This window comes from Oncorhynchus gorbuscha, linkage group LG18 (assembly GCF_021184085.1).
Source record: "Oncorhynchus gorbuscha isolate QuinsamMale2020 ecotype Even-year linkage group LG18, OgorEven_v1.0, whole genome shotgun sequence".
NCBI lineage: Eukaryota > Metazoa > Chordata > Actinopteri > Salmoniformes > Salmonidae > Oncorhynchus > Oncorhynchus gorbuscha.
In genome coordinates this window covers 5,359,022-5,366,427 of record NC_060190.1, presented here as the reverse complement: position 1 = coordinate 5,366,427, position 7,406 = coordinate 5,359,022, and the positions used below count along the sequence as shown (strand labels likewise).

General features: G+C 44.5%; 1 pseudogene; it reads left to right on the top strand.

Moving 5' to 3' along the window:
- The first annotated feature begins 1,431 nt into the window (after nucleotides 1–1,431).
- LOC124003172 lies at nucleotides 1,432–7,031 on the top strand (annotated as a pseudogene).
- The last annotated feature ends 375 nt before the right edge of the window (nucleotides 7,032–7,406 follow it).

The window sequence follows — 7,406 nt, the reverse complement described above, 5'->3', positions numbered from 1 at the left end:
GCTGATGTTGCTGCTGGGGTCTGTAGTTGAGGTAGTTCACAATTAGAATGGGTAACACTTTACTGTGGTTGTCCTATGCACTAAGCAGTCATACAGCCTTTATGACACAACAACTTAATGTCACGTCCTGACCATAGAAAGCCTTAGTTTAGTCTAGTTTATATTTTCTATGTGGGGTTCTAGTTTGTTTTTTCTATGTTGGTGTTTTGGTATGATTCCCAATTAGAGGCAGCTGGCTATCGTTGTCTCTAATTGGGGATCATACTTAAGTAGCATTTTTTCCACCTGTGTGTTATGGGATACTGTTTTGAGTTATTGCACGTAGCATCTCTGTAGTCATGGTTCGTTTTTAGTTTATTGTTTATTTGTTTTTGTCTTTGCTAAGTTTCACTTTATTCATTAAAATTATGTGGAACTCAACTTAGTCCGATATTCATTCCAACAAACGTGACACTTAATGTATTGAACTTAGTAGGAATCAACTAGATGTATTGAACTGAGTAGGGAATCAACTAAATGTATTGAACTTAGTAGGAATCAACTAAATGTACTGAACTTAGTAGGGAATCAACTAAATATATTGAACTTAGTAGGGAATCAACTAAATGTACTGAAAATGTATTATTGTATTATAAACCATGAACAAAATGCATCAGTGATTCTTATTTCCTGCAACTTTCTGAAGAGGCAACAACAATGTCCTGTCTGTGTGTGTGTGAGCGCGTCTACCATTTTGTGTAGCCGTTAGTGATGACGCTAGTGAAACGACTTCTGGTAGATGGAAAGGCTTTTCCAACAATATTCTCGATTTAATGTTGACCACAAAGTAGCCTATGCTGACCTGGCAGAACTATTATCAGGATTATTTGCATCAATCCAGTGGGTATTTGTTTTGTTTCACATATCTTAATAACAGCCTCTTGCTGGTGCCCACTGGAATTAAAGGCTAACTACACCCAAACATGTATAAATATTTACAAAAATCAAGACCTCAAAAGTGGTCTCTTGATGTGGTTTAACCATTTTTGTGGACTTTTCTATATAGAAAGGTGTGACTTTGAGAGGGAAAACCTGGAAAACTGGACAAAAATGGACACCTAGAAAAACAAAATGGAGAAAACTGAATTTGGGAGAAAAAAATGTTAAAAATATTAGAGGGTTATTTTCTTTGATTGTTGCTCATGTCCTGTAGTGTCTTGGATGCTTTAACAGAATAGCGTTGTTGTTTTGAGAATGCATAAAGATATCAGTATTTTGTCTCTCACACACTGACTTCTCTTGCTGTCTCCCAGACAGGTCCAGTTGCTACGCACTGAGGTCAACCTCAACCCACCCACCCATTATACCACAACCAACAACATATCATCACCTCTGACCTCCATTGAGCTTGTCCAAGTGCCCCGACCATCTACCTCCCCACAGCCGCCCCCAATGCCTGAGCCCAACACCTCCCCCTCCCCTCTCTTCCTCCTCACCCCTGACCCTTTCTTCAATGGATCCTACCACAACTGGAGCAACCCTGGCGGTGGAGGCGTGGGGGGTTTCCAACTCACTATAGCAGGGGTCCTTATCCCCCTCATCTATGTAGCAGTCTGTGTGATCGGCCTGGTGGGCAACACATTGGTCATCTACATTGTTTTACACTATGTGAGGACGGAGTCGGTCACTAACATCTATATACTCAACCTGGCCATCGCTGATGAGCTATTCATGCTGGGTCAGTGTTTCTTTTGTGGTTTCATTGTGGTTTTTCAAGGTGTTGTTTATTCAACTCTGTTATTAGCCTTGTTAAACCAGCCTTATTTTGCAAGCTCACATTCTGTTTAACTTGAAATGTAACTAAATCTGACCGCAGCGGTCAGTCTGCTTTTTGATCATGTTACAGTATTTCTTTGATTTGATAATTTTACTGTAAAGTGTTGTTGCAGTTTTAAATGCACTTCAAATAAGTGTGCAGTTTTAAATATCTTTATTTCAAATCAAATCAAACTTTATTTGCCACGTGCCAAATACAACATGTGTAAAACTTTACCGTGAAATGCTGACTGACAAGCCCTTAACCAACAGTGTAGACTTTACCGTGAAATGCTGACTTACAAGCCCTTAACCAACAGTGTAGACTTTACCGTGAAATGCTGACTTACAAGCCCTTAACCAACAGTGTAGACTTTACCGTGAAATGCTGACATACAAGCCCTAACCAACAGTGTAGACTTTACCGTGAAATGCTTACTGACAAGCCCTTAACCAACAGTGAACTTTACCGTGAAATGCTGACTTACAAGCCCTTAACCAACAGTGTAGACTTTACCGTGAAATGCTGACTTACAAGCCCTTAACCAACAGTGTAGACTTTACCGTGAAATGCTGACTTACAAGCCCTTAACCAACAGTGTAGACTTTACCGTGAAATGCTGACTTACAAGCCCTTTACCAACAGTGTAGACTTTACCGTGAAATGCTGACTTACAAGCCCTTTACCAACAGTGTAAACTTTACCGTGAAATGCTGACTTACAAGCCCTTAACCAACAGTGTAAACTTTACCGTGAAATGCTGACTTACAAGCCCTTAACCAACAGTGTAGACTTTACCGTGAAATGCTGACTTACAAGCCCTTAACCAACAGTGTAGACTTTACCGTGAAATGCTGACTTACAAGCCCTTAACCAACAGTGTAGACTTTACCGTGAAATGCTGACTTACAAGCCCTTAACCAACAGTGTAGACTTTACCGTGAAATGCTGACTGACAAGCCCTTAACCAACAGTGTAGACTTTAGCGTGAAATGCTGATTTACAAGCCCTTAACCAACAGTGTAAACTTTACCGTGAAATGCTGACTTACAAGCCCTTAACCAACAGTGTAGACTTTACCGTGAAATGCTGACTTACAAGCCCTTAACCAACAGTGTAGACTTTACCGTGAAATGCTGACTTACAAGCCCTTAACCAACAGAGTAAACTTTACCGTGAAATGCTGACTTACAAGCCCTTAACCAACAGTGTAAACTTTACCGTGAAATTCTGACTTACAAGCCCTTAACCAACAGTGTAGACTTTACCGTGAAATGCTGACTTACAAGCCCTTAACCAACAGTGTAGACTTTACCGTGAAATGCTGACTTACAAGCCCTTAACCAACAGTGTAGACTTTACCGTGAAATGCTGACTTACAAGCCCTTAACCAACAGTGTAAACTTTACCGTGAAATGCTGACTTACAAGCCCTTAACCAACAGTGTAAACTTTACCGTGAAATGCTGACTTACAAGCCCTTAACCAACAGTGTAGACTTTACCGTGAAATGCTGACTTACAAGCCCTTAACCAACAGTGTAGACTTTACCGTGAAATGCTGACTTACAAGCCCTTAACCAACAGTGTAGACTTTTCCGTGAAATGCTGACTTACAAGCCCTTATCCAACAGTGTAGACTTTACCGTGAAATGCTGACTTACAAGCCCTTAACCTCTTAGTCCGCCCCATCCCGGATCCGGGATCGTGACTACAGCCTCAAGCTCATTACCATAACGCAAAATTAGCGATTTCTGAAAATGGCAAATTAAATTAAATAAATATGCCTGTCCTCAAGCTTATCCTTTTCTTAACAATCCTGTCGTCTCAGATTTTCAAAATATGCTTTAGAACCAGAGAAAATCAATAATTTGTGTAAGAGTGGTGATAGCTAGCTTAGCATTTAGCGTTAGCATTTAGCACGCAACATTCACAAAAACCAGCAAAGGGATCAAATAAAATAATTTACCTTTGAAGAACTTCAGATGTTTCAATGAGGAGACTCTCAGTTACATAGCAGATGTCCAGTTTTTCCTGAAAGATGCTTGTGTAGGACACAACGTTCCGTTTTGTTACTATGCATTTGGCTACCGAAACTAATTGAAAATTCAGTCACCTAAACGTCAAACTTTTTCCGAATTAACTCCATAATAACGACTGAAACATGGAAAACGTTGTTTGAATCAATCCTCAAGGTGTTTTGTCATATATCTCTTCATTGAAATCCCTTCCCTGGAAGCGTGCATTCTTCTCTGATTCGGATGGAAAAATACTGGTACCTGACTTTTGCGCACCAATTTCCACGCAGACACCGTGCGGGACACTTGGTAATTGTAGGCTCTTATGGTCAATCTTCCAATGATATGCCTACAAATACGTCACAATGCTGCAGACACCTGGGGGAAACGATAGGAAGTGTCCGTTCATTCCTGTCGCATTCACAGCCATATAAGGAGATCATGGAAAACGTGCCTCCAGAAATCCTGTTGATTTCCTGGTCACTCAAACATCTTGGGTTTGCCTGTAGATTTTGTTCTATGGCACTCACAGTGAAAATCTTTGCAGTTCTGGAAACGTCAGAGTGTCTTCTTTCCAAAACTATCAATTCCAAGCATAGTCGAGCATCTTTTCGTGACAAAATATTGCGCTTAAAACGGGCACGTCTTTTTATCCAAAAATGAAATACTGCCCCTAGAGTCTTAACAGGTTAACCAACAGTGCAGTTCAAGAAGAAGAAAATATTTAGACTAAACTAAAAAGTAATAACAAAAAGTAACACAATAAGAATAACTATGCTATATACAGGGGGCACTGGTACAGTCAGGGGTACAGGCTAGTTGAGGTAATCTGTACATGTAGGTGGGGGAGAAGTGACTAATTGCACTGTCAATATAGTTAGATTTGATTTGACTTCCCCTAGGCCTCCCCTTCCTGGCGGTCCAGAACGCTCTGCTCTCCTGGCCGTTTGGTTCTCTCATGTGCCGTGTGGTCATGACTGTGGACGCCATCAACCAGTTCACCGCCATCTTCTGTCTCACGGTCATGTCCATCGACCGCTACCTCGCTGTGGTCCATCCCATACGGTCGTCGTGGTGGAGGCGACCGCACGTGGCCAAGGCGGTGAACGCGGCGGTGTGGGCGGTGTCGTTTGTGGTGGTGCTGCCCGTGGTGGTGTTCGCGGACGTACTGGAGGATGATGGGAACTGTAGTATCGTGTGGCCTGAGCCAGCCGAGGTCTGGAAGGCATCATTCATCCTGTACACGTGCACGGTCGGGTTCTTCGGACCGCTACTCGTCATCTGTCTCTGCTACCTGCTCATTGTGATCAAGGTCAGAATGTAGGACTACTTCCGCACTTAAAAGGGAGAAAATAGCTATTTTACACTACTTGGGAGGCCTGTCTGTTATACTTAGACTGAACCAGTATGTCCTTTGTGAGGAAACATCATTGTTGATAGGTAACATAGACCCAGGTGTTGCTACACCTCCGTTGTTACATGAAATAAATGTGTTCTGATGTCTGTCTCATATTACCACTGATTTATTTATACTTTCCTTAAATCAGGGAACCCTTCCTTGTGCGGTTCTCTACTCCGGCCCTGACCTGTTGCATCTGACCTGTTGCATCTGACCTGTTGCATCTGACCTGTTGCATCTGACCTGTTACATTTGAGCGTCCTACCCTACAGTGGCCTACCCTACGGTGGTCTACCCTACAATGGTCTACCCTACAGTTGTCTACCCTTCCATGGCCTACCCTAAAGTGACCTACCCTACATTGGCCTACCCTACAGTGGCCTACCCTAAAGTGGCCTATCCTAAAGTGGCCTACCCTACATTGTCCTACCCTAAAGTGGCCTACCCTAAAGTGACCTACCCTACAGTGGTCTACCCTACATTGGCCTACCCTAAATTGGCCTACCCTACAGGGGCCTACCCTACAGGGGCCTACCCTAAAGTGGCCTACCCTACAGGGGCCTACCCTACAGGGGCCTACCCTAAAGTGGCCTACCCTAAATTGGCCTACCCTACAGTGGCCTACCCTACAGGGGCCTACCCTACAGGGGCCTACCCTACAGTGGCCTACCCTACAGTGGTCTACCCTACAGTGGCCTACCCTACAGGGGCCTACCCTACAGGGGCCTACCCTACAGGGTATTACAGGGGCCTACCCTACAGGGGCCTACCCTACAGGGTATTACAGGGGCCTACCCTACAGGGACCTACCCTACAGGGACCTACCCTACATGTGTGATATTGCTGACTTAACTTTTATATTATATTTAATTGTAAAGTGTGCTGAGATGTTTTAACAGCCAATAAAGTTGAATTGTTTTGTTTTGATTCGAAGGTGCGCAACGCGGGGAAACGGGCCCGGTCCACCTCCTCCCGACGCAGGAAGTCCGAACGCAAGATCACCCGCATGGTGGTTGTCGTGGTAGCAGTATTCGTGTTGTGCTGGCTCCCATTCTACATCCTCAACATTGTTAACCTGGTAATCCTGTTACCGGGCGAATTCCGGGGGCTGTACTACTTTGTGGTGGTCCTATCGTACGCTAATAGCTGCGCTAACCCAATCATTTACGGATTCCTGTCTGATAATTTTAAGAGAGGGTTCCGGAAGGCTCTTTGTCGTTCTTCGAGGAAGGTGGAGAACCACGAGAGGGCGGTAGCCACCGAGCTGCAGCGCCCTGCAGAGCTCTGGAGGGAAATTGTGCCCGAGCCGCGAGATGGCCTGGGGGCCACCAAGTCTTATGAAGGAGGGGAGGAAGAAGTGGAGGAGGAAGAGGAGAACGGGATAGAGATGGAGAGAAGAGAAGACGCCACTCAGATGAGAGAGAACTGCAGGATTGCACAGAACGGGAACGGAGGAGGACAAGTTGAGAGCTCCAGGATCTTGTTCACTCCGGGGGAAAGGTGGAGACGGTACCCCTGGGGCAGAGGGCTAAAGCTGGGGAGGAGGCTGGGAAAGGCCCAGGCTTAGAATTGGGGCCTACTGCCGCTGTCTCCACTCTTGCCAATGGATCAAAGAGTGAAAGTAACAGGTCACGTCCAGAGACAGTGGAGAAGAGCACCAAGCTAGAGATCAGCTACCTGTAACTCATAAATAAACTTTTCCCCAATGTCCATACTAGTATACCACTGATATGGACACGTCTTGCTGAGACTAAGGCTGTCCTAATATGGACACTGTACAGTGTATAGAATGAGGGTGAAGCTGCCCCTAGAGACGCTGATCTTGGGTCAGTTTAACATTTTCTCCACTCATGGTTAAGGGATGGGGGAGGGGAAGCTGATCCTAGATCTGTACCGAGGGGAAACTTTACCCAGGAGCTGGATTGCATGTCCGGTACAGTGACTCATTCTAAGTAGTGAGCTACTGTGTCGATTGGAACAGAGATATATGGATTGAATGTAGCGACATTGACCCAACACCTAGCAACCTTGTTAAGAGGGTTGGAGCTCTTAGGGTAACAATTAAGGTGTTGGCTTGACAGTCACTGGACCTGGGTTCAAACCCCGGTTGGGGCAACCCCCTAGTTCGCTAATGTATCATTTAAATTTACACTTTTGAGTATCAACTGTGAACTTACAATGATACCAACTGCCTTG